This window comes from Rhineura floridana, chromosome 16 (assembly GCF_030035675.1).
Source record: "Rhineura floridana isolate rRhiFlo1 chromosome 16, rRhiFlo1.hap2, whole genome shotgun sequence".
Lineage (NCBI taxonomy): Eukaryota > Metazoa > Chordata > Lepidosauria > Squamata > Rhineuridae > Rhineura > Rhineura floridana.
The window spans coordinates 35,398,467-35,426,265 of NC_084495.1; the positions used below are offsets into that span (position 1 = coordinate 35,398,467).

At 47.5% G+C, this 27,799-nt stretch overlaps 1 protein-coding gene across 3 annotated transcripts in view; it reads left to right on the plus strand.

Moving 5' to 3' along the window:
* Nucleotides 1–5,654: 5,654 nt before the first annotated feature.
* Nucleotides 5,655–27,799, plus strand: part of HTR2C (5-hydroxytryptamine receptor 2C) — a 235,556-nt gene continuing 213,411 nt past the window's right edge. For all 3 annotated transcript variants that reach the window (XM_061598372.1, XM_061598377.1, XM_061598378.1), the window contains exon 1: nucleotides 5,655–6,577. The gene's annotated coding sequence lies outside the window, so the exon portion shown is untranslated. The remainder of the gene's footprint in view (nucleotides 6,578–27,799) is intronic.

A 27,799-nucleotide genomic window follows, 5' to 3' on the forward strand; every position in this document is an offset into this window, starting at 1 on the left:
TCTGAACTTTTGAGGTGCTTTAAGCACCTTGGACAGCTCCTTCAATGTTCAAACTGAAACCCAAAGCAGATTTATTGACCCACTGGCTTCAGAGCCAGCAGTCTCCACTGGGAGGAACATAGGAAGCTGCCTTATAACGAGGCAGACCATTGGTCCAACTAGCTCAGCATTGTCTGCTCTGACTGGCAGCAGCTCTCCAGGGTCTCCAGTAGAGTCCTTCCCAACCCTGCTTGGAGTTACAAAGGACTGAACCTGAAACTTTTTGCAAGCAAAGAATGTGCCCCAGCCACTGGACTGTGCCCCCTGTAGTTCCCCACTCCTGTTCTAGAAGGGGCTGTCAGTTTGTATCAGATTAGAGAGGTTTGTCACAGGTGCATTGGAATTAAAGACGATGCTGACATTTGAGTCAACCTGAATTTGAGGGGGGCAGAATTTTGTAGCGTGCTGCTTTGAATGCTTTAAAAGAGGATTAGACAAATTCATGAAAGAGAAGGCTATCAATGGCTACTAGCCACTATAGATATGTTCTACCTCCACTGTGGGAGGCAGTGTGCTTCTGAATATCAGTTGCTGGAACCACAGACCACAGGGGAGAGTGCTGTTCCATTCATACCTTGCTTGTGGGGTTCCCATTGGGGCCTCTGGTTGGCCACTGTGAGAACAGGGTGTTGGGCTTGATGGGCCACTGGCCTGATCCAGCAGGCTCCTCTTAACATAAACATAGGAACACAGGAACTGTACACAGTTTTCCAAATGTGGCTGCACCCTAGATTTATACAATGGTATTATTATATCAGCAGTTTTATTTTCAATATCTTTTCTAATGATCCCTGTCAAGGAATTTGTCTTTTTCACAGCTGCCGCACACTGGGCTGACATCTTCATAGAGCTATCCACTATGACCCCAAGGTCTCATTCCTGGTCAGTCACCACCAGTTCAGATCCCATGAGCGCATATGTGAAACTAAGATTTTTTGTTCAAATATGCATAACTTCACACTTGTTTACATTGAATTTCTATTGCCATTTTACTGCACATTTACTCAGTTGGGAGGGGTCCTTTTGCAGTTCTCCACAATCCTTTTTTAACAACCTTGAACAATTGAATATCATCAACAAACTTGGCCACCTCACTGCTCGCCTATAACTCTAGATAGTTTATGAACAAGTCAAAAAGCACAAGTCCCCAAACTGATCCTTGGGATACGCCACTTTCTACAGCCCTCTGTTGGGAGACCTGTCCATTAATTCCTACTCTCTGCTTCCTGCTACTTAACCAATTCCTGATCCACAAGAGGACCTCTTTTCTTATTCCATGGCTGATAAGCATACTCAGTAGTCTTTGGTAAGGTATCTTATCAAAAGCTTTTTGAAAGTCTAAGTACACTATGTCCACTGGATCATCTCTATCTACAGTATATGCTTGCTGACACTCTCAAAGAAACCCGAAAGGTTAGTGAGACAGGACTTGCCACGCTGGTTGTGCTTCAGCAAGACTCGCTCTTCTAGATGTTTGGTTATTGTATCTTTAACAATATTTTCCACCAGTTAGACATTAAGCTAGCCTGTAATTTCTGGGATCCCCTCTGGACCCCTTTATAAAGATCGGCTTTACAATGGCCACTTTCCAGTCTCAGGTATGGAGGCAGATCTGAGGGACAAGTTACATATTTTTGTTAGAAGAGCAGCAATATCATATTTGAGTTATTTGAGAACTCTTGGGTGGATGCTATACAGACCTGGCAATTTGTCAGTTTTTATTTTGTCTATTAATTTTTTATTTTGTCTATTTTTTACTTTGTCTATTAAGCCTAGGACTTCATCTCTCGTCACCACCATTTGCCCCAGTTCCTAAGACTCCCCTCTTGCAAATGTTAGTTCAGGTTCAGGGATCTGCCCTATGCCCTCTGCTGTGAAGACACTACTGTGTTACCTTAGTGGTTCCCAAACTTTTTTTGCCCCACAGACCACTTGAAAATTGCTGAGGGTCTTGGTGGCCCACTTAAGGATTTTTCTGCCTTCTGTCGCAATTGCAGTAGATGCGGCATGATTTTCAGTTGTATGTATATTGCTTCCTTTATTGTCTTACAATTTGAATTCCACATAATTCAAATGGTAAGACAATGAAAGAAGGAATAAAATACAATTAAATACAATTGTATTAAATACAATTATATAAAATACAATTAAAAATCAACATGAATATTACTGAATGCGATGGGTGTGCCTCTTACTCCAATTACATTGGTTACCTATAATGGTGTGCATGGGATTCGGACAATAAATAATAATAATAATAATAAATTTAATTTCTTCGTCGCCTATCTGGCCAATGGCCACTCTAGGCGACTTACAAAATTGTTAAAATACAATTGATAAAATACAGTAATACAATATAAAAACAACACATCTGCAGCAACAATATTAAAACTGGGCAGGAGGCATTTCAGTTATAACAATTAACCCTCCCCAGATACCCCGAAGGCCTGCTGAAAGAGCCAGGTCTTTAAGGCTTTCCAAAACACATTTAAAGAAGAGGCGTGCCGGAGATCTTGTGGGAGGGAGTTCCAAAGAGTGGGGGCCGCCACTGAGAATGCCCTCTCTCTTGTACCCGCCAATCTGGCTGTTTTTGTTGGCGGGATTGAGAGAAGGCCCTGTGTGGCCGATCTTGTCGGGCGGCATAATTGGTGGCGTTGAAGGCGCTCCGTGAGATAAACTGGGCCGGAACCGTGTAGGGATTTAAAGGTCAATACCAACACCTTGAATTGGGCTCGGAAAACAACTGGTAGCCAGTGTAGGTCGAACAACACTGGTGTGATGTGATCTCGGCGGCGACTATTCGTAAGTAGTCGAGCCGCCGCATTTTGTATCAGTTGTAATTTCCGGACAGTTTTCAAGGTTATCCCCATGTAGAGCGCATTACAGTAGTCCAAACGAGAGGTGACCAGGGCGTGTACCACTAGTTGTGAGCCAAACAAATTGTGAGCCAAAGTAGGCCTCAGTTATTCATGCTCTGGTAACCTCTAGATTGGATTACTGTAATTCTCTCTACATAGGGTTACCTTTGAAAATGATTCGGAAACTTCAGCTAGTGCAGAATGCTGTGGCCAGAGTTCTTACTGGGACGAAGAAATTCGACCACATAACACCTATTCTGGCCCAACTGCACTGGCTTCCAATATGTTTCCGGGCCAGATTCAAAGTGTTGGTCCTTACCTATAAAGCCCTTAATGGCACTGGACCGCAATATCTGATGGAACGCCTCTCCCGCTATGTTCCTACCCGTTCACTCCGCTCGATGTCTAAGGCCCTTCTCCGGGTCCCAACCCATACAGAGGCCCGGAGAACAGTAACAAGATCTAGGGCCTTTTCGGTGGTGGCCCCCGAATTATGGAATGCCTTCCCAGATGAGATAAGCCTGGCGCCTTCCCTGTCATCTTTCCGGCGCCAGGTAAAAACCCACCTCTTCACCCAGGCATTTTAATGTATTTTATGCTTTTAATCTTACTTATTTTATTTCTAGTTTTCTTTTACTTTGTTTATATAATGTTTTATATTGTTTGCGCAATACACACTTGCTGTATTTTAAATATTGTGGTTTTATCATGTTGTACACCGCCCTGGGAGCTGTTAGCTATAGGGCGGTTTAGAAACGCAACTAACTAACTAACTAAATAAATATGAGGCTTTCCTCCTGATGTTGCTTTCCAGATACTATTGGACCATTGGCCATCCTGGCTGGGGCTGATAGGAGATGTTGCCTAACAACATCTGGGGGCATCATATTGGCTATCCCTGACCATAGCATTGGGCCTCATTGTGTAAAACATCAGCCAGCTTTCCTGTACTGTGAACCAGCAATCTGCTTAACAGAGAAAGACAGCCAAATAGCAGACTTCCAGGAAGGCTCAGCTTTTCACAAGAAAGACAGAGAAGATTTATTATACCATGAAGGCTGCACACAAGCTCTTCCCAACTGTAAATTATTCACCAATAAACTTATTAAGTTATTACAGTCCTTAAATAATTTAATCAAGTGTCAGGAAATTATAATAAACATGAGACTGGAGCAGAAGTGGTTACAGAGGCTGCAGCAGGAAAGGAAGACCCTGATCAGAAAGGGGGTCTGGCACAAGCTAAGGAGCTGTGGAGAGTGAGGCCCATTCCTAACAATTTAAGAACAGAGCCTGGCTGTTGGATGAGGCCAAAGGTGGTCCATCTAGTCAAGTGTCCTGTTCTCACAGTGGCAAACCAGATGCCCCGAGGAGAAGCCCACAGGCGGGGCATGAGGGCAACTGCCCTCTTCCCACTTGTGGAGAGGGGTGTAGTGGTCCAGGGTCTCAGGGGGTCTTAGTCCCCTTACTTTTGGGGGAGCAGGGTTCCAGCAGGGTCCCTATGTCTCCAGCATCTGATGATCTAATCAGCATGAAAGGGGAGCGTGCTAGCCACTGAGAAGAGTCTTCTAACATGCTTGCTTGCCCTTTTTTGCCAATTGGAGCCAATCAGAGGAAAAGAAGGTGAGTCAGCCACTGAGAAGACTCTTCTCAGTAGCAAATGCTCTTCCCCTTTCACACTTATTGGCTCCTAGGGTTGTGGGAGAAGGGATTAACAAGGGATCTAATTCTCTCAACCCAGCAGCAAAAAAAGGAGGGGGAGAAGGGGGTGTGGCTGTGGCTATCGTGGACCCTGCACTTCTGAATTTGCCTCTGCACTACTGCTTGTGAATGCTGGCCACTGGACCAGGGAGCTGGTAAAAGCACAGGGGCCACAGACAGGCAGGGCCCCCAGTTCCTCTGAGCATGCCCAGTTGTTTGCCTGTGTTGGCCACAGCTCAGTGGCTGAGCATCTGGGTCAACTCTGGGAAAGACTCCCTGCCTGAAACCCTAGAGAACCACTTCCAGTCAGTGTAGGCCACACTGAGTTCGATAGGCCAACCGTCTGACAGAAAGGCAGAAGGCCGCTTCCTATGTGACTCCCAATAGCTGGGCTTGTACAGAGTCTGTGGTTTTAACCAGTGCCTGACAGGCAGGACTGCCACTGGTGCAGCCTTGGGGAAGCTGCACCTCCTGGTGGCCAACCCGGAAAAGTGCTTATTGGATGAAAAGGGCCACTCGGAAGGGAGAAAATTGTCTTCTCTTGCCCACGAGGCTGCCAGGTTGAAAAGAGAGTTCTGCAGCTGGGCCTTTAAGCGAAGGCTTGCACCCCGGCGCACAAAGCTTCCGCCCCGGCGCACAAAGCTTCCGCCGCCAACCTCCTCCGCTCCACCTGCTCTTAAAGGCACACCAGGGAGGGGTGTTTTCTGGTCAGTTGGCAACCGTACTTGCGGAAGGCAGACGCATTCTTAGGAGACGGGGCTGCGGGACCGCCTGCAAACCAACAAGTGGAGCCCTTTTTTTCAGCGATGGGGCGGGGGACATGCAACTTCGCCTTTATAGGAGGGGCAAAGGGGCTGCAATCATTGAGGAGGGCCCTCTTGGGACCCCAGATTCCGTTTCCCTGCTGTTTTTGGAGAGAGGCGGCCTTCGTGTGGTCGAGGCGCCTTTAAGAGCAGCAGCAGCAGCAGCAGTGGCGGCAAAGTCGTCCGGGCCTTCGCTTCTTTTCTCTCCCCTCTCCCGGTCAAGCAGCCCCCTCCCGGTCAGCCACACAGGCGTGCGACGGCGTCGGAGCCGTTTAGTGGGGAGGAGAGGCGGCAGCGGCAGCACAGCAAGAGGATGGCGGACGGGAGGCGGTGCCGGCGGGTGGCGGCGCGGCTGGAGCTCCTCCGGCGGCTTCCCCTCTTGGGAAGCAGCGCCGGAGCGCAACAGCAGTCTTGACCGACAGTCTCGCCTTGCAGCAGCCGGCGGAGGCGCTCCTCCTGCCGCCGTCGCCCATCCGAGCCGCGCCTCTGGAGGTGTCCCCGCTGCGGATGCGCCCTCGACGCCGCCAGAGCTGAGCGCGCGCCCGCGGGGTCTCTAACGTCCCCCGGAGGAAGGGAGGCTGGCGGGTTGAGTCCCAGAGGCGCGCAGCCATGGCCCGGAGCCCCCCGCGAAGACGAGCAGGGCGAAGAGGAGGAGGAGCTCCCGGCGCCGCGTCGTCCGCTCGCCCGCGGCCGGACACCCCACCTGCCAGGTAGGGTGTTAGGGCGAAGCGCGCCGCGGCGGCGCACGCTCAGCGGATAGTCTCCTGTGCTCCTAAGGGTCGTCTCCGAGTCCGGAGCCGAGTCGGAAAGGCGCAGGCTGCTCGCCCGACTCTACCTGCTGCTGTAGAGCCTTCCATCGGCTTCCCCCTCACACGGACTCTGATTTATTTATATATCGGAGGGGTTTGGGGGCCGCCAAATCGCCCCCGGGACAGCTCAACTTGTGCGCGCGCACATCGATACCCTTTTTGGAGGGGGAAAGGCGCGCGGCGAAGAGCTTTTTTTTGGCCACGATCCTGTGCGCGCTTTACTTGGGCGCAGGCCCCTTCGAACTGAATGGGACTTTCCTTTCCAGTGAGCGGGCGCGGGGTTTGCCGTGGCCGAAAAGGCTGCGATCCCTGTGCTGGAGCCGATGGGACGCCGGAGCAAACACCTGCGTAGGATCGCGCTGCGAACCAGGTCGGGTTAATGTGCTGTTGTGTGTTTGTCAGCTGAAGGAGCGACGGGCCCCCCTTGCCTTTTAGAGTGAAGTTGTGCCCCAGTGCCTCTGGGGCGGGGGGCATCGCTCAGAGGTAGGCATCCCACCTGTCTTCTTCCCCCTATACAAGTGCGTGCATGCGTGCGTGTCTGCATGCTGCCGGACAGCAACCTTCCTTTGGGGGCTGTCGATGGGATACCGCCGACGGCACGTCCCTTTCGGAGTGTAGTGTTGGGGGGGGGGAATCAGGCTGCACGCCTGCGTTCAGCGCGGCGCCAGCGATTCCTTGAAGCGTATCGCCGGCTGCGGGCGCGATCCACCAGGAGGAGACCACCTCCACCAGACCCGTAAAATGGGGGCTTACGCAGCAGCATTGTGCACCAGCTGGCTCCGCAAACCTGTGGCTCCTCTGCCCTTGTCGCTGGTAGCCAAAGGAAGCCAAGCTCCTGGTCCTTATCGCAGCCCAAGAGCGACTTTGGCCGCTCCGGGCCCCCTCTAGGTGGCTTCCGGAGAGTAACTCTTCCTATCCCTCCCCTCCAATGGCATTGGGTAGATTTCCCTGGCGTTCGTGCCCCCCCTTAAAAGAGGGCGCTGGGAAAATATTTTGGTTTCTCCTGAATTCTGCATCGTAGGAAGGATGGTGTTTTGGGGGGCGGTGGGCGCAGGAGTTTGCCGCCTGCCTGCCTGGAAAACCTTGCGGCCGGGTTTTCAGGAGAGACTGCTGTCTTGGCCGGCTGGCTGAGGTGGCATCTCTCTCTGCGTGGTTTGTGCACACTTTCAACTTTTTCAACGCTCAGGCTATGTCTTTCAGCAGCAAATGTGAGTGTGTGCCTGAGGATTGGTGATGTGCCTGCGTTCAGGGGAACAGGCGAGTCTTCAGCACTGCAGGCCTTGGGTACTACCAAAGCCACTCTTTATTTAAGGTGTTTTTTTAAAAACACCTTTTTGACCCCCGAAGTGGCCTACGCAGGAGCCTTGAGTGCAATAACAGTGAATCCAATATTGTTAAGGAGGAAGCAGTAAAACAGAAAAATACACCCGACAGCAACCCTATAACTGTGCCAGCCTTGAGTGACGTTTGCAGAGAGAGAGAGAGAGAGAGAGAGAGAGAGAGAGAGAGAGAGAGATGGCCCTTCGCCTGTGGTGATGATGTGAGCAGTAACGTGGTGGCAAGTTCAGAAGTGCAGGGTCCCTTCATAATAGCCACAGCCACACACCCTCCTCCTTTTCCCTCTTTTGCTGCTGGGTTGAGAATGACATCCTTGTTAATGCCTTCTCCCAAAACAATGTACATCCCTAGGAGCCAATCGGCATGAAAGGGGAGAGGGTTAGCTACTGAAAAGAGTCTTCTCAATGGCTGGCTCACCTCCTTTCACTCTGATTGACTCCAAGCAGTGGGAAAGGACAAGGAAGCATGTTGGATTACTCTTCTCAGTGGCTAACATGTTCCCCTTTCATGCTGATTGGCTCATAGGATGCTGGAGACATAGGGACACTGCTGCCAAAAAAGTAAAGGGTCTAAGACACACAAAACCCAAGACCTTGTACGACTATACCCCTGGATGTGAGAGAGATAGTGCAAGAGGATCCACTTGCTCTTGCAAAGCTTGAGAAGGCTCCCATGGTCCAGGTGGTCCCAGCTGGATGCACAGATGAAGCTGCTTTATGGAGTGAGCCCAGGACTGTCTCTGACAGGCAGCTGCTGGGCCAGGTCTTAGGCAGCTGCCTGAGATCCTCGCAGAGGCAAGGCTAGCGGGGGCTGGACTGGGAGCCATCTGCATGCCAAGAAGGTGCTCTACTCCTGAGCGACAACCTCTTCCCATCTCTATTCCAGTGGAGGCTGGTCCTTTAGGGTGAAGGGGGCAGTGCCCCACCCACTTTGGTCTGCTCTCAGCCAGCCCCCGCCTGCCTGCCTTCTTACTTGCAACCAGCCCAGGGGTTAGCATTGCCCACCAGCTTCTGCCTCCTTCATCTCAGTGTTGCCCTTGTAGGACTCAGCAGGGAGGAGGAAGATGGGAACAAAACTAGAGAGAGTTGGCTGTGGCTCCCTCTACTGTTGGGCTCCCTGCCTCCCGTCCCACCAGCCCCAACAGGCACCAGCTGCCACTGTCCTGTCCCAAGCACAAGAAAGGTGCTCCCAAGAGAAAAGGCTTTTGGGGGGTTGGGATGGGGGAGACGAGAGCAGGGAAGGAAGGAGGCCATCTCTCAGGAGCAGAGCCCTGGTGAGCACCTTCAGACTGCCTGAAAAGACCACCTTGGAAGAAGAAAACCTTCCCAGGGGCAAACTCTGCCCAGCCATGCAGCTTTGGAGGAAAACAGCATTCCTGGTGGTTCTTGGGAAGTGCTAGCCGAGGACCTAACAGAGAGGGCTGTACAGTTTGGCACCAAGTGGGGAACATTAAGAGAGGCTAGACAAACACTAGGACTAGTTGTTCTCCTCTGGTTGACTCGCAGGGCTGTGTAAAATGCTACAAGAGCAGCAGGAGGGGACCACAGAACAGCATCTTCTCTGCTTTTCCTCTAGAACATTGACCGTGCGCTGATCCCAGTTACTAAGCGATGCAAACGAGTGATTCTCTTTAATTGGGCAGAGCTGTCATTGGGGTAGGACTGCGCAAACCGATGAGTCCACTGGCCTGCTTGCACACTTGCGGCAGGCACTGGAAGGGACCACCCTGTCTCTCTGTGGCTGGTGTTTTTCCCCTCTCTCAGCAGGCTGAACATTAGATTCTGCTGGCCCTGCTGTCAGTGGGGCAGTGAATCATCTCTGGGTTTTCATCTGAATGGTCAAGGACCTGTCCAAGGTGCTGAAAGCATAAAGTTCAGCTCAGCACCGTGGATAGCTTCTTGAAAGTTCAGATTGAAACCTGGAGAGGATTCACTGCCCCATTGACAGTGGGGCCACTGGGCTCCACTGGTTATTGCCGAATCACCAGGCAGGCAGGAGTTCTTGCAACTGCCGGAGGGATGCCACAATGCTCTCTAAAGTCAATTTCAGTGTAACTGGTCTTCCCACTCTCTGCCAGACAGAAGTGGAAAGCCCGTGTTCTAATTTACCATCCTTCATGCGCCTCTCTCTCTCTCTCTCTCTCTGCAAGGGACAAGGGCCAGCTGCAGGATTGTTTTCAGTGAAGTGCATATGTTGAGGGGTGGAATAAACAAGTGGGCTTAAATTGTACTGAAACTGGGTGGGTGGGTGGGAGGGTATACCAGACAGGCAGCAGTTGACAAGCTGATGCTGCAATTGCTACAGGAATAAAATGTGCAATTATGGGTAAAGGGTGTGAGTATACACATGTGTGGCTGCAGAATCCAAGGCTGTATACATACCATATATTTAAAGCAACTCCCCAACTATAGTTTGTTAAGGATGCTTGGAAGTGTAGCTCTGTGAGGGGCAATCTACAGTTCCCAGGATTTGGGGGGGCGCTTTAAATGTGTGTTTGCAGCCCAAGGTTACAGTTTCTCATCACTCAGGAACAAAGCTGGTTATCTGGGAGAGATCCTAGCAAACTATCTTGGAATGCCACTGTCAGACTACCTACTTATTGAGCATTCATCCTGGTTTGTTTGCAGGGAGATTAGACAACATTGGCTATTTAATGAGCATTTGTTCTGATTTATTTATGGGGAGGTTAGATGACATTGTGTCCAAGAAAGTGTATCCCACACTTTCTGGTGCTTTTCCCCATCACTTTCCTTACAGCAAAAAGTCCAGTCTTTTGGGGGAAGTGGATTTGTTTCACAAGACCACCTAATCATTGTGCAACTTGAATCTGCTGGTATGTGACTGAATCTTACCCTCAGATAGTGACAGTCTAGAAGTGCCCTGAGTCAGACCATTGGTCCATCTAGCCCAGTACTGTCTACACTAACTGGCAGTGACTTTCCAGGATTTGAGGCAGAGCACTACCCAGGCCTACTTGGAGATGCCAGTGGGGACTGAACCTGGGACCTTCTGTCTGCAAAGTAGATGTTCTACCACTGAGCCAAGGCCTTTGGCCTACAAAAAGGCCCCTTAATTGTATTCACAGAGAAGGATGCATTTGGCCCACCTCTTGGTAAGATATTGAGAAGAGGCACCATAAAGGGGGTAAACAGGGAAATATTATGGGATGGACCAAGGTTCAAAGGACTGCTCTTGAACATATTCAAGAATATATTGTAGAAATGAAACGGTGTGTATTTAGAAACATTGGGTTGTATTTAGGGTTGCCAGGTACAGGGTCTGAGACTGATCCTGTATCTTTAGGAAAAGAGAAAGTCAGCCAAGTGCAGGTGTTCTTGCAACACTTGAAAAACCACAAGGTGGAATTCTCCCTTCCCCCTGCACAACTTTTAAAGATACAGAAGAGCTCTTGGAGGCTGGGCCTGGCAACCAGGGCTGTGGAGTCGGAGTCATGGAATCGGAGTCGGAAGCAATTTTGGGTGGAGTCGGAGTCGGTGTTGGTAGAAACGTACTGACTCCGGCTTCAAAATACATTTTGATTGACAATTTTTTTAAAATATAAATTCAAAATGTCAAAGAAGCTTCCCATGAAGTCAGCTGTAGTTGAGCATTTCACCATAACTCAAGATGGAAAACATTTTGTGTGTCAGTGTATGACACAGGACCCAGATGAAGACAAATGCTGTGATGCCAAGATCAGCGCATATCCAGGCAGCGATAAAAATGCTCCTATGAGAGCTTCCAATTTAAAAAAGACATTTACAGCCCTTTCCAGGGCTGTGGAGTTGGAAGCAATTTTGGGTGGAGTTGGAGTTGGAGTCAGAGTCGGATAGTAGAAAAATAGAGGAGTCAGAGTTGGAGTTGAAGGTTTGGCATACCAACTCCACAGCCCTGCTGGCAACCAAGAGGTCTTCTGTATCTTTGAAAGTTGTGCAGGGAAAAGGGAGAATTCCACCTTGTGGTTTTTCTCATTATAGTGTTGCAAGAACACTTGGCTGACTTTCTCTTTTCCTAAAGATACAGGATCAGTCTCAGGCCATGAACCTGGCAAGCCTAGTTGAAAGTGATATGATACTGCTCTATACGCATAGTGCAAATGGGGGCCTTAGTCTTCCATCCACATGGCTTTGCTCTAGTGATGGGAAGGGTGTGTCTTTGGGTGAATATAGGCAGCAATCAAAGCCTGGCAGGTGAGAGAGGCAAAGATCTGTCAACAGAGGGGCCCTGTAATCCTCACGCAGCCCCGTCATTTGGGGAATAAAAGTGGCCACGTCATTGTCAGCATGTTCAGTGGAAGATTTGTGCTTGGAATATCAAATTCTCCTGCTGAATGTCTCACACATGATCTGCAACAGATAAAAGATTTTACAGAGATATCTTTTTTGTTGATAACTTTTTAAAAAAAACAACACATTTTTTTTTTATAAAGACCATACTTGTGAGAAATTGGAGTTTGCTTGCATTTGTCCACCAGAGCATGTGCACACAAGACTGGAAATGAAATTGCTCACCAGTTATCTCTAGTGGAATTTTGCATGTGGCTCTGTTTGGGGTGGTGGTGGTGGTGAGGCAAGTATTGCAAGGGAGTGAAATGCTTCTCACAAATCCAGAGCATGTGGTCACATTTTGGGAAGTGTGCCTATGTTGGTGGTGACAAGTGGCAGCTGGAAGATGTTGGGCTTTTCACAGGTTGTTAAATAACTGAATAAATTAAAAATACATGCCCAGTGCAGGTGACAACAGCAGGATCCTTTCCAGATAATTATGTCTTGTTTATACCAGAGCAGAAGTCCTTTTCTCGCTTTGCTACCAGTGGAAGATGATCGAGGGAAGGTTTCCTCGTTACTCACAAGAATAGAGTCTGACTTGAAAGGTGAATTTAAAGGGCAGTGCCTTCTAAACATATGTAGCTGCAAATGGGAATCAAGCAGTCTTGAGATTGCTTTCCAGCAGGCCCAGAGCCTGATAATGATTCATCATTAAGGCAATTGGAGTCAAAATGGAGAGGCCAAGATTTAATCAGCTGGAAAAAATATATAGAGAAAAGCCTGTTTGGAGCAGGGTGCTTGTGAACTGCTGCAGTGAATGGGAGAAATTTTAGTGTAAGGTGTTCGTTTAACCTTCCTGATACAATGGCAGTGGTTCAAATCCCCACACAGCCATGAAGCTCACTGGGTGACCTTGGGCCAGTCACTGCCTCTCAGCCTCAGAGGGAGGCAATGGTAAACCCCCTCTGAATACCACTTACCATGAAAACCCTAGTCATAGGGTCGCCATAAGTCGGGATCGACTTGAAGGCAGCACATGGTTTCTTTTCTAAGAAGGCCACTGGTTTTTTCCACTGTTAAAGAAAATAAACGTAAAAGATTCCAGTCCCTGCATTTTGGCCCTGGGCCTTTGTTGACACCCTGTTGCATGTGTCTTGAAGGCTGTGCCTTGCAGACTGTGAAGTTTTGCTGCAACTTACCCCAAAGTGTCTAATGCTGCCTTTCGTGGCTCTGATGCCACAAGCTACACCCAGAGTTGCTTTAGCCTAATGCAGCACAAAGCAGAAAGGTGTATCCCATCTGTTCCCTCTCCAAATTGGATTCACCTTGGGAGCCTTTGACCAGTGCTTGCTTGCTCCTCTTGACACAAGGCTGAAGAATTCTTTCGGTATATACATGAGTGATGATAGAGTAGAGATGAGGGGAGAAATGGATTCAGTTTGCATTTAAAAGAGAACCTGCCTAATCCGCACTTTCTGAAACACGGTGAGAACCAAAACTCAGCCATCCTTCCAAATAAGCACTTGTCTGAATTTTGCAATGCAGTTCTCTAGCCAAGGAATGAATACAAAAATGTGCATACTAGTGTGCATAAATATGCATATATTACTGAAAATAACATAAAAATGCATTATATCAGGTGAAACTGCTTTTGCAAAAATGTGTGTTAGGCAAAATTGCATACAGAGATGTATGTTTTATGAGAAATTTGCAATGAAATGGTGAATTTTCATGAGAACGTCTTTTTAAAGAAAGAAATCGAAACTGATGTGGAAATGTGGAGAAATGAGTTTTAAGACTGCAGAAATGAGAAGCCGGACAGATTCGCTCATTCGTAGTGAAGAGCCGTAGCTTTGCGATGTTGTTTTGCATGCAGAAGGTCCCAGTTTCAGGCCATGGCATCAAGAAGGATATTTGGAGAGGCCCTTCTTTGCCCTAGAAAGCTTTTGCCAGTAAGAGTAGATGGCACAGACTACATGATCTGATGACTTGGTGTCAGGTTGCTTCATGGGCCTATTAGCATATTGTTCTACAGTAGGGCTGGGCAGCAGGTAGTTTGGTTCTACTGGTTGTTCTCTGGGGGATATGGGAGAGACTCTTGCCTGAAATCTGGGAGAGCCACTTCCAGTCAGTGTAGACAATACTGAGCTAGATGGACTGATGGTCTGACTCAGTATAAGCCACCTTTCTATGTTCCTGGATTGACATGGATTTCTGGCTCCCTTTCATTTTAATAATCACAATAATAAAACGACTCCCTCCACCTGCATCCTTAATTAATTAAACGGCTGAAACACAGAAAGCATCAGGTAACCAGGAATAGCTTTGGGCATGGAAGGACTCTGAGCTCAGTGCAGCTCTGGAACTCTTGGGCGCAGCAGCATCATGTTCTTTAGTTCTCTGCATGCCTTTTTGCACCTGGCTCCACCTAGTGAACTTCAAGGCAACAGTGGCTGGTGGGGTTTGCTAAACCTTCTGTCACTGGCATTACTGTTGCTTACCAGGAGGGAGAGAAGAAGGAGTGAGGTGCTGGTGAGATGTTCATGCTGCAAATGCACCAGCTGGAGCAGTTGGCTCTGCCAGTGTTTTTCTACCACGGTCACCTCCCCCCTCCCCCCAGAAGCTGCAGTGACACCAGTGCTGGGAGGCCAGGTGAGCGCTGCCACCCTGCTGCCTGCTACTGCCTCAAGGTGGACTTCGGGGTTTTAGAAGAACTCAGAGGAGATCCCAGAAGCCTGAACGTCTGCTCTTCCCTGTTCTACAGAGAAAGGTCTATTGTGAGTCTTGGCTGTCCTGCCACAGCGAGTGGATGAATGGAGACATGCAATGGATTTTGTACACCCATTTCTCTTTGAGTGTGTTCTGCTCTTCACTTTTTTGGTCTGGCCTCCAAGGACCTAACTAGATGTTACAGGGGACCTATAGCATCTTCCCAGTAACATCCAGGAGAAGATATACATGGCATATTTAAATGTCAGCATGCTTGACATTTCCCTGCTCCCTTTACATGACAGCCAATGAACTGGAGGGGGAGAATGCTGAGTGTGCAGGTGTGAACAGGGGAAATTGTCTTCAATTTGCCTGCCCAGCTTGGTATTAGTGGGGGCTGGTGGCTTCAGTGGGTCAGTGGAATCTGCTCCGGATTTAGTCTGAAATTTCAAGGAGCTGTCCAAGGTGCTGCAGATCCTCGAAAGTTTGGACGAAAGCCCGGCGTGAATTCCACTTCCCCATTGATATGGGGCCCCCAGCCCCCAGTGCTTAGTATTGGCTCCATTGACTGGAAGTGGCTTTCCAGGGTTTCACGCGGGGGACATTCCTAGTCCTTCCTGGAATTCAAGATGAGATCACCTTTCCATACAAGGAAACACAATCAGTGGCTACACTCGATGGGCCTTGCCTTTTCTAGGATGAGTCTGGAACTTGCAGCATGATTCTAGGCCCATTTACTTTGGAGCAAATCCCAGGTGGGTGGGTGCTTGATTGCAATTGATGTTCAATAGAAGTGAAGCCTTGGCGTAAGAATCACTCTCCCTTCCTTTATGGAGATATGTGAGCTGTTGACCACATCAATTATGCTGTGCTCCTTCTTTATCACCCCTTATCGGCCACTCAGTCAGTGCAGTCTGGGATCGATGACTGGCTAAGAAGCCTATAATTACCTGTGTCTAAATGCTTTGGCCTTTTTGAAATACTGGCAGCGCGCTGGACTCCTCTTCTTTGCTTCCTGTGCCGCTTGCAAAGTCTTACTGGAAATTGTATTGGGCTTCTAGAGGTCCAGGAGAAGGTGCAATACACCCTTTGCCAAGAGGGTGTAGGCATGTGTTGTGCATTGTGTGTTCCGTGCTGCTGCCTACCAGTGCACAAGGGATCCTATGCTGCCTATGAGATTGCTTTTGCGTACACGAAATGAATTCATAATGCATAGCTGTCACCCAATGGTCATGAAATAATGTAAGAAGAACCTGGCTGCTGGATCAGGCGAAAGGGCTAGCTAGTCTGGCATCATGTTCTCACAGTGTCCAACCACATGCCTATGGGAAGCCAACAAGCAAGACATCAGTGCGATGGCCATCTCCACACTTGCAGTTCCCAGCAACTGGTGTTCACAGGCATTGAAGGTTATGTAAGTGGGAAATAGGCATGTTTCCTCTCTAGCTTGCAGCCTCTCAGTGTGCTACAGATGACTAGCAAGGGCATATCTACATGGGCAGGTAGGCCCAGTCTGAGAGTTTACATTTCCTCTCTGGGATGGGGCCCATGGGGAGCCACTTAGTCCCTCTTCAGATAAGACACACAAGCACATATGGAGAGCCCTGTTGGATCAGACCAAGGCCCATCTAGTCCAGCATCCTGTTCTCACAGTGGCCAATCAGATGCCCTGATGCAAAAAGGTAGAACACCAAAAAGTGTCTAAGACTGTAGAAGTAAATATTGTGTTACTGGCTGACCCCTCATTTTTGTTTCAGGTTGATATCCCACAGTGATTAGATGATGACAAGAAATCTCTTTGCCCTGGTTTGCACATCACACTAAACATATTATGATAGTTAATAAACCATAGTTAAAGCTAAGGCGTCCAGCAGATGGTCACTTAAATTTTGATTTATTATGTCACAGAATAGTTAAAAGCAAACAAGCCTTGAGAACGGTTTGAATATTGTGCCGCTCTTCACTTGTGGCTCTGCAGCTTTTGCATGGTGATGGCTGTATATTATAGCCAGCATGGATTTTTCACATTCTGCCATGTTAAATTAAAAATACCCCCATGCCATTCTGCTGCTGCCCACAAGTTCATTTCAAAACAAAATTTTATAAAACATGTAGTCCTGAACTTACAAATGCTTGCTTAATAACCCTCTATGTTTTCATGGTGATACACAAAACAGAGAGAGAATCCAGAGTTCAAAGTCCGAAAACATGAGTAAAAAAAATCCAGACCTCTGTTGGACTTTTTTCTGTCAGTGGTCGCATAATTTGTTGAAAATCTTCTGTGTTCACAAAGCACCTGTAATCCTATTACGGACCTTTCTCCATACTCTGGCCTTCATCTTCTACAGTTTAAAAGTTTAAAAAAATGCATGGCTGATTTTTAATTGATTTAAGAAAATTAACATTGAAGTCTATAATAGCACTGACATGCTCAGTATGAACCAAGTGTCAGTGTTCTAAAAGCCAGACTCACACCTATTTGGCTTGGATAATCAGGGGGCCACATGCACACCAGACCTTTATTTCACTTTAAACAGCCATGGCTTCTCCCAAAGAATCCTGGGAAGTGTAATTTGTGAAGGGTACTGAGAGTTGTTAGGAGACTCCTATTCCCCTGCCTGATTTGATTGCACAGAATCTTAAGAACTGTCCTGAAATATCAGCCACCGTGGTACAGCAAGGGAATTTTTGGGGCAGGGCAAGGAAATAAGCTTATATAAGAGCAGCCCCACAAGATGAAATCAAAACTCCATGAAGCCCAGCATCCTGCTCCCTACGGTGGCCAATCAATTGCCTCTGGAAAGCCAACAAACAGGGCTTGAAAGAAATAGCCGGAAGTGAATATAGGAAACTGCCTTATACTAGGTCAGACCATTGGTCCAACTGGCTCAGGACTGTCTACTTTTTGACTGGCAGCAGCTCTCTAGGATTTCAGATAGGCACTACATGGAGATGCCAGTGGGGACTGAGCCTGGGACCTTCTGCATACAAAGCAGATTCTCTACCACTGAGTTTATGGTCCTTCCCCAAATACCTCCCACGAGCTGGTATTCAGAGGCAGGGAGATTGCTTGGGAACAGGGAGGTTCCATTTAACTACCATGGTTACTTGTGTTTGAGAGACCACTCCTCCATGAATTTGTCCAAACGTCTACTAAAGCCATCTAAGATGGTGTAACATAGTGGCTGAGTCAGGGCATCCCCAGTTAGAATCTGGCCTCTGTGAATCCCCTGACTGGCCTTAGTCAGACCATTTTTTCCTCAGCCTCAGTCCACCTATCTGCAACATGGAAAACAATAATACTGAGTTGGTTTAAGAATTGTAACTAGATAATAAATGTGAAGCACTCTGAATGTTTGAACATGCTCTACCTTTGGCCCTCAAGATATCACTGGACTACACTTCCCATCGTCCCTGATCATTGGCCATGCTGGATGAGGTTGACGGGAACTGAAGTCCAAGAATATCTGCGCCCTGGTGCTATCAAAATGTTAAGAGCGTAGGGCTGTAGCCAATGTTACTCTGAGTAGACCTATTGAAATTGTTGGACATGGCCAACTTTGGTCCTTAATTTCAGTAGGTCTACTCTGTGTAGAAGTTGGTTAGATACAACCCATAAGAAGAGCCTGCTGGATCAGACCGTTTGCCCATCTAGTCCAGCATCTTGTTCCTGCAGTGGCCAACCAGATGCTCATTATGGGAAGCCTGCAGGAGGAATTATTTTTCAGCCTGCGGCTGTCATCACCTCTAATGACAGCAGATTCCATCAATGACATCATAGGAAGCTTCTTATAATGAGCTGACCGTTGGCCCACCTAGCCCAGTATTGTCTGCACTGATTGGCAGTGTCTCTCCACGGTTTCACATCAGAGTCTTTTCCAGGCCTACCTGAAGATGCTGGGGACTGAATCTTTTGCATGCAAAGCATGCACTTTACCACTGAGCTATGGCCCTTCTCTAATGCATTCTTCACACAACATATAATTACTTTCTTTTGCCTGCCCTGATCTACTACCATTGAGCAACCCTAAGTCTTAGTTATCACTAGAGAGGGAGAAAGATCTCCCTCTCCGCTCCATGGATATATTTACAAAGCCTCAGTCAGCACCCCCCTCCCCCCTCCAGTCTTCCTTTCTAAACTGAAAAGCCCCCTAATGCCATTCCTCATATGGATGGTGTTCCAGCCCCACTGATTATTCTGGTTGGCGGCTACCCCTATTTGCTGGTCCATCTTGCCCTAGTTGAGGACAGGGGAGAGGTTTGTGCCAAGGAGTTTGGTCAGTAACTTGGAGAAGGGGTTTGCAGTTGTTGTGGGAAAGGGTGTGTGGCTGTGAGAGGGTGTGGTGTGGCTATCATGAAGAGACCCTGCCCTTCTGAATTTGCCACTACACTGCTCATGCAGCCTGGCCTGGTTGCTTTTCTCAGTGGCTTCTTGGTTGCAGGGGCCTTTCCCAAAAGTGCTGTCTGTGATGTGGGGAGATGGCAGCTAGGTGAGGTAGCCAGCCTAGGCCAGCAACATGATGCAAGAATATGGAGAAGGGCCTTAGCTCAGGGACAGAGCATCTGCTTTGCATACAGAAGGTCCCAGGTTCATTCCCTGCTATCTCCAGGTAGGGCTGGGAATGTCTCTTGCCTGAAAGCCTTGAGAGCTGCTGCCAGTCAGTGTAGAGAATACTGCATGGGATTACCACTATTAGAGTACCACCTCAAGAGGCGTGGCTGGGAGTGGTGGTGATAGTGGTGGAATTAGTGCTGTTTATAATCTCCAGTGTTTGTTGCCTGAGGTGTCCACCTCACTCAGTCCAGTGGTAGAGTTGGCCTTGCCCTGGGCTCCTCAAAAGATGCAGGCCATGCAGTTTTTGGGGATTCTAGTTGAGTGAAAACTTCAGCCTAGATCTCCCCTGGACACCCAAAACTAGTGGTATCATAGTCTTTTTTTTATTCTTTGCCATTGATAGTACCTCTGTGATGCTACGTCAGAATATAAGTAGGTATCTTTCCAGTACTGAAGTCTAGTGGGCTTCTTTTAAACAAGTTAGCTTTGATCTTTGAGGCAGGGTTTTTGTTTTTTATGTGTTTGTTGCATAAGGGCTGCTGGATCATTTTTTAAAATAGCTTTAGGATATTAGCACCCTATAAGCATCTCTGAAGGAGATGGGTATGAGTCACAGTACCATAAATTCTGTCGCGGTCTCTAGCAAGCATCCTGGGGAAATCAGACAAAATTACAGATTTATTTTCAGGATTCTATTATTTTCATGGACAGATTTCAAAGCCAGCTGATGCATTCTGAATGGCTGGATGGCTTCTTGTTGGCTGGCTGGACAGTTTCAAATTAGGTCCCTGAAATCTAATTATAGCCCCCACATCACTGAAATGCAGAGTCTGGTACTTGCTGTCCGCTGGTTTTTTATGTTTTTTTTAAATGAGGTATTCCAAAATAATTTGAGTGGATGCATAGACTCTGAAATTCTCTTATCCCAATCACTACATCATTTCAGAGCTGTAGGATACAAACTATATAATGATATCTCTATTCCCCATCAAAGCTTTTTCCTAGCCCGTAACACTTCAGTTTAACATAGTGTTATGCTCGCCCACTTGTCCTAGTGGAGAGTAGTTCATGGGGTACATCGCTTACTCAGGATTGATTCTCTTTGGAAGGTCATTGGAGGCTTACTGTAATATTTGAATTTGGAAATATTTGAATCTTATTTACAATTATACAGGTTGAGCATAGGGGGTGGCAGCACAGGTCACTTAAACGCTCCAATAGATAGCCTGAGATTGCTGCTACATCAGAACAGCCAGCACTCCAACATGCCCTTCACTTGCAGAACCCAAACTAATTTCTGTGTCATTCTTAGGCTGCTTTCAGGCTGTTGGTGTTTTGTGAGTGGGTTTCCTCCTGCTCTGTCAGATTACTCTGAAGATCAGGCATGCGGAGCCTGTAATGCTCCAGATGTTGTTGGACTCCAAGACCCATCAGTCCTTGCCAGCATGCCAAAGGGTCATAGATGATGCAGGGGTACAGCTATGAATGGTTACTAGTCATGACACTACCGGGCCAAGTTCAAGGTTCTAGTTTTGGTGTTCAAAGCCCTATACAGCTTGGGACCAGGGTACCTGAAAGACCGTCTTACCCCTTATATACCCAGTCGATCAGATCCCATCTTATCAGTGTTCTGCAGAACATAGGAAACGGACTTTTAGTGTGGTGGCACCTAGCCTGTGGAATTCCCTCCCCTTAAATATTTGACAGGTGCCATCTCTTATCTTTTCAGCACCTATTAAAGACCTTCCTCTTTCAACAAACCTTTTAAGTAGAGACGTCTGTTGGAATTGCTTTTTAATATGTTCTTAAACCTTCTTTTTAAAAATGTTTTTAGTCTTAGAAGATGTTTTGAAAGCTTTTTTTAAGTAACATTTTTGAAGATGTTTTGTTTTAATGTGTTTTAAAATTTGTTTTTATGATGTTTTAATGTTTTTAGTGCTTTTGTTTGCTGCCCTGGGCTCCTGCTGGGAGGAAGGGCAGGATACAAATCAAATGATGATGATGATGATGATAATAATGATAGCCATAGTACCACTGGTACTGGAACATAGGAAGCTGCCTTATACAGAGTCAGCCCTTTGGTCCATGTAACTCAGTGTTGTCCACACTGATTGGCAGTGGCTCTCCAGGTTTCAGGCAGGGAGTCTCTCTCAGCCCCACTTGGAGATGCTGGGGATTGAACCTGGGACTTTCTGTGTGCAAAGCAGATATACTCTACCACTGAGCTACAATCCTCCCCCAAGGGTTGTAATGCCCCTATCAGTTGCGGGGGAACACAAATGGATTGATTTTGCACTCATGTCCTGCTTGTGGGTTTCCCATAGGCATCTGGTTGGACACTGTGAGAACAGAATGCTGGACTAGATAGACCTTTGGTCTGATCTAAGATGTCTCTTCAGATGTTCTTCTGATGGGAATTGTAGACCAACAACAGCTGGGGGCTGCAGGTCCCCATCTCCGCTGAGGACAATCTATAAGCCAGTAAAGATGGTGAACCAGATGATGATCCCAATGCATGGTTGTTTTTAAACTCTCTCTCTCTCTCTCTCTCTCTCTCTCTCTCTCTCTCTCTCTCTCTCTCTCTCTCCTTTTTTTCTATACCTAAATCCATTAGGATTCTGTGTTGCCCAACCATTATTCCATAAATGCTTTATTCCTGGAAGCCCCTCGAACAACTCAGTTTATCCTGCCTTCTTGTTGCTGAAGTCCCATGCACCTAGAACCTCCTCACAGAGCAGCAGCTCCTTCCTTCCTTCAAACACTTCTTTCCCATGAATCTTTTGGCACAGCCTGTCAGCCCCCATCACGAATGGAAAGCAAAGCCCATGTATGTGCAACTGCATTTGCTCACACTTCTTCCTTGTCACTCTCCCAGCAGTCCTTCTGGCTTTTGAAATGTACGTTGTATGCTCCTTGGGGCATGGCCTTCACTTTTGCCACACTTTTGCCACACTTTAAAGCACTGTATAAGGAGCTCTTTTTCTACCACTCCCTGCTCTAACAAGTGCATCTCTGTGGTGATGCTGTACTTAGCCTTTCCTCGAAACTTGCCAAGGAAAGACCCCCCCCCAATACTTTCAGGGATCTTGTCCATCCTTTAAACCAAATCTCCCTTCCCCTCCTTTGAAAACCTCTGAAGTTGTGCCTACCTTCACCCAGCTGCTTCTTTTACTACACAGTAAGTTCCCGCTTTGCTCTTTTGGAAGTGCAGCCACTGTCAGCCATCCCCAGAGGTCCATCACTCAGCACCAAGATGCCACAGCTCCTGTTGATGCAGCTGTTGAGCCAAATGCCCGTGTCACCCTTGATACCTTTGTCTGCAGATTAAGAAGTTCCACAGTAGCACTGGAGTTTTTAATGTGAAGCGAGGCAGAGCCAGTGACCAAGGTGGGGTGAGGACACAAGCTTGCAAAGATGTTCCAGGTTAGCCTTTACCAACCGGGAGAAGGACCATGGCTTAGTGGCAGAGCATCTGCTTTGCATGTAGAAGGCCCTAAGTTTGATCCCCAGCGTCTCTAAATAGGATGAGAAGTGACTCCTGTCTGAAACCCTGGAGGGCTGTAGCTGGTCATTGTTGGCGAGACTGAGGTAGATAGACCAATGGCCTCATGCAATATAAGGCAGCTTGCTATGTTCCTAACCTGCTGTCCTCCACTTGTTGCTGACCTGCAACTCCCATAATGCCCAATTGTTGGCCATGCTGGCTGTGAGTGATGGGAGCTGAAATTCAACAACATCTGAAAGGCACCATGTTGGCTGTTTTAAAAAACCATTTGCTGTTATTTTCTGTGCTGTTTATCCTATATTGTGGACATTGCCTTGTGACATAGATGTGGAAGGCTAATTAGTAACAAAAACAACACTTTTTTATTTTATTTTAAAGAGAAGACCCAATGTCTGTGTTAAGCTCTGGATTTCCTGACAGTGGTGGCAGGTCTTACCTTGCTTTAATTAAAAGGTTACTTTTCATTAAGGCCTGAAGTCTGCTGCATATATATTTGGATTAGTCTGGGACCAGAGATAAGCTGTCACTAGGGCAGTGCTGCAGCCCCTGTATCCTCTGCCAGGCTGAGTCCAGGAGGTGACCTCAGCATCTCTGGAAACACCAGCAGTCTCCGTCGGGCATGGGAGAATCAGCCCATTGTCGTTTCTCTGTTTTTCTCTGTTTCACATTTTTCTAATCTTAAGTTTTGTTCTCCACATTTCCACGTCATTGTGCAAATGTGTTGTTTCAAAAGTCCTCCTGAAAAATTCATCAGTATTTTGGTGCCAATTTCTCCTCACGTGCACATTTTTGTATGCAGTTGTGCCTCACACACACACTTTCACAAAGCGCCTTCCCCTAACACAATGCATTTTTGTCTGTTGCCTTCCCTAATATATGCATTTTGGTTCACATTGCTTGGCTGGATAACTGCATTGCAAAACTCAAAGATGTGTGGGTTTCAAGGGACGGCTGTGTTTTGGTTCACATATTGTTTTGGAAATGTGACATTGGTAGGCTTGTTTCCAAAGGAAAAGTAAATTGAATTTCTCCCCCACCCCATCCCTAGGGCTCTCTAACCAGGGGCTGTGCAAACAACACTGCCCCCACATGAAGGGAGCCAATGAGCTTGCAACAATAGGGACACACCCCCAGCAGACCTCCCCACATCAACACACACAGTCCTTTCATCAGGCCCAGGTGCACAGCGGCCAATGACTCCGGGTCAGCCAGCTCTCAGGCATCCCAGCAGGCAGGGTTGAAATCCCCTTGAGCCCCTCACAAGCACTGTTTTCAAGTACCATTCACAAAGGGGAGGAAAGAGCTCCCCCAACACAGCCCACAGCTCCCTGGGCTATGTGTATCCTGCAGAGAGCACTCTCTCTCCCAAATTAACCCAAGAATGGGGCTCATCTTGCCATTTGTGTTTTTTTTTGAAACTTTGAAAGCCAGTCTTGTGCTTACTGTTCTGTTCCTGCTCAGGAAATGATAGCTAGCAAAGCAAGGCTGTTCTCTGCTGGTTTGTTTCTTTTTTTAATCTCCACGAGAGAGAGAGAGAGACAGAGAGAGAGAGAGAGAGAGATTAAGGATTTATTATCCTATTGCATAGCAGTCTGGGATCATTAGCTTTTATCCTGTCATATAAACAGGGATTGACATTGTCAGTGTGTCCTCCTCTTCCAGCCTGTGGATTTAAAAAAAAATCTAAAAAGCTTAGTGCATAAATTAAAATGCTTCAAAATTGCCTGCCCCCCATTTCCTATTCTCCCAACTTTGCTGCCCTCAAAGAATAAAAGTGGGAACCCTGAGTTAATTTACAGGCTTGGATAAAGGATCTGGACAGACTAAAAGTTTGTGCTGTCTAGTATTCTGTCTCTAAGTGTGGTCACACTCTGCTTCTGGTGGCAGAGGGTTCCACAGATAAACCTCTGCAGCTCTTATTTGCAAACTTGCTGTTTGCTAACTGCTGAGGATAGTCTTGTTTGAAAGGGTAAAATGGGGTTCATTCCAGCCCCCCTCCAGTTCATTCAGAATTGTATTGTGTAGCACAGTGGCTAAGAGTGTGCAACTCAAATCTCCTCTTGGATATAAACTCACTTAGGGTGCTTCCAGACTGTTTTTGGGTGGGATTCAGTCACGCGCTGACAAATTCAGGTCATGCAATGAAAACTCCCCATGAAAATTCTTCAGCATTTTTGTGTGAATTTCTCCTAATGTACACATTTTTGGGATGTAATTTTGCCTAATATACACATTTTATAATTACATTATACATTGTAGTGCATTCTTGTATGCTATTTTCACGAATATATATGTTTCTGTATGCACTTTACCACATTATATGCATGTTTGTACACATTATTTGGCTGGTGAACTTCATTACAACATTCAGAGAAGTGCAAATTTCGAAGGATGGCTGTGTTTTGGTGCACGTATTGTTTTGGAAAGTGTGGATTTGGTACATGTTGCCTTTAATTGGGAACTAAATTGAATTCCTCCCCCATCCCTACTTTAAATACCAGCTGCAAGGAATTGCAGATGGGGAGAATGCTCTTGTGCTCAGGTTCTGCCAGTGGGTTTCCCTTGGGGGCCTCTGGTTGGCCATTGGAAGAACAGGATGCTGGACAAGACAGGCCCCCTTTGGCCTGATCCAGCATCTGGGCTCTTCTTATATCCTTATTGCCATTCCACCTTTTCTACCCTGGATGTTCCTCCCTTCTTGAGCTATCGACTGAAGTCACACCGTCCCAATGAGTCATTTGAGAGTACTGCACATCATCCATTGCCATTAGAGTTCTTTGCTTGTTAAATTTATATAGCCGCCCATCAATAAATATTCCCTGGGCGGCTTACAAGTCAGACCGTGTTTAAAATACAGTATATAATAATGGAGATCAACCACAAGCTAAGGTATAGTATTCAGGACAACCCACTGGCTGTGTCTTTTTGAGGCTTTGTGTATTACAGCCTTTGCTAGGTAGCCAGGGGCATAATAACACTGGGTCACCTTGCATAAATAAATGCCGAGTGTCCCATTCTAAATGCATTCCTTTAGAGGAAAATGCCACTGGTTAAAGAACATAAGAACATAAGAAGAGCCTGCTGGATCAGGCCAGTGGCCCATCTAGTCCAGCATCCTGTTCTCACAGTGGCCAACCAGGTGCCTGGGGGAAGCCCACAAGCAGGACCCGAGTGCAAGAACTCGGTTGCAGAGTAAAGCTGCTTCGAGGCACGGGCATCATTTGGAAAAAGGTTTTGGGCAGCAGGGTTTTGTTTTTTTTAAAACCCTATTGGATTTCCACCGGAAGTGACAACTTTAGATTAAACAGCTGGCTTTTGATGCCAACGGCGTTGTATGGATGCTGCAAACACTTGCATGTATGTGGAACAGTGATCCCGCAATGAGCACCTTCATGCCCTTTTCATGAGAGGTGGCTGGTGCCCACTGGGACTGGTAGGGCAGAAGGCATGGAGCCCAACAGTAGGTGGGGCCAGAGCCAACTCATTCTAGTTCTGTCGCCACTTTCTTCCTCCTCCCTGCAGAGTTCTACAAGGGCAGCACTACAACTAAGGAGGAAGACGCCTGCAGCCAGGGCCACCCCTGCCCAGGTTGGTTGTGAGTAAGAAGGCAGACGGGTGGGGGCTGGCTGAGACAGAGGCTGGTGGGGCAGTGCTCCTTTTGCCCTAATGGTGCAGCCTCTTCTGCTTCTCACTCCTGTGTGCTTAAAACTACAGCTGTTTGAGTCTAGTTAGGACTCCCTGTTCTTCCTTCCAACAACATTCAGCCTTCAAAAAAAAAATTGCCCTGAAATATGGAAATGAAATGGGTATATGAGGCACAAACGTTCCTTTCTGACACTTCCTTGCTGTTCATTAGCTCCTCTTCTGTTGAAGGAACTATTAGTAACTAGTATCATACAACCTTGCCGTGGATGGATAATAACTGTTCTGGGAGTCTGCCTATTGCTTATGAATCAGTCGCATCAGATGTTTGTACCATAAGTTTGGAATAATGTGCTTTGCACTTAAATTTTTGTTTCCAGGGTCTGCTGCCTGCCTTTCTCAGGCATTGGGAGGGAGCTTTTGAGATAAAGTGAAAGTGTCATGAATAGAGGAGGCTGGCAAAAATTGCCTGTGTGCCTTCTGGTGGAGAAGATGGATGCAATGTGCATAGAATTCTGGGGCTGATCTGGAGTCGCCTCCCTGGATCCAGTCCAAAGGTACACTTAGAACAAACAAGCAAACATGGGCAGACAGTGGTGGCTGGTGCCCTTTGGGACTTGCAGGGCAGAAGGCAGGGAGACCTACCGTAGGTGGAACCAGAGCCAATGACAGGTGGAACCAACTGATTCTAGTTTTGCCCTCCTCCTCCTGCTCCTTTAGGATGAGTTCTACAAGGGTGAAACTGAGACTAAGGGCACTGAGGAGGAAGGAGCTGAGAGCCAGGGCCGCATCCTGAACTGGTTGCAAGTAAGGCAGGTAGGTAGTTGGGGGTGGCTGGCTGAGAGCTGGTGGGGCAAGTGCCCCATTTGCCCAAATCAGAGCTTGGAAAATTTACTTTTTTGAACTACAACTCCCATCAGCCCCAGCCAGCATGGCCACTGAATTGGGCTGATGGGAGTTGTAGTTCAAAAAAGTAACTTTTCCAAGCTCTGGCCCAAATGGAGCAGTGTCCACCATGGACAGGAATAAGGACATGTTTGCAGCAGAGGCTAGCTATGCACAGTGCTGATTGGCTGACCCTGGGCAGTCACCAACCTCCCTACCCAAATGTCTAGAGTGACAAAAACAAGTCCCTTAAACATTAAAAATGAACGGATAAAGGTATGAATGTTAATGTGGCATTTTAAAAACAAAAACAGCTTGCCTGGATTTTGGGAGAGGAGTAAGCATTTGATTCACTAGTATGCACTTCTGTCATATGGGTTGTCAAGCCAGGCTCGACCGTGGCTGGTTGATGCTCTGTGACAAGGGTCGGCAACCCTTTTTCTGGTCAGGGGCTCATTCGCTTGGGAGCAATCTGCTGGGGTTGCATACCAGCAGTGGATGGTGCCACAGCCAGTAGGGGGTAAGGCCCCATCCCAAAGAGGGCAGTGCCACCCCTTTTCTTGGAATGTAACAGTGAGGTAACACATGTGTTAGACGCTAAGGTGTGAGCCAGTGTGGCATAGTGGTTAGAGTGCTCGACTACGACCTGGGAGACCAGGGTTTGAATCCCCACACAGCCATGAAGCACAC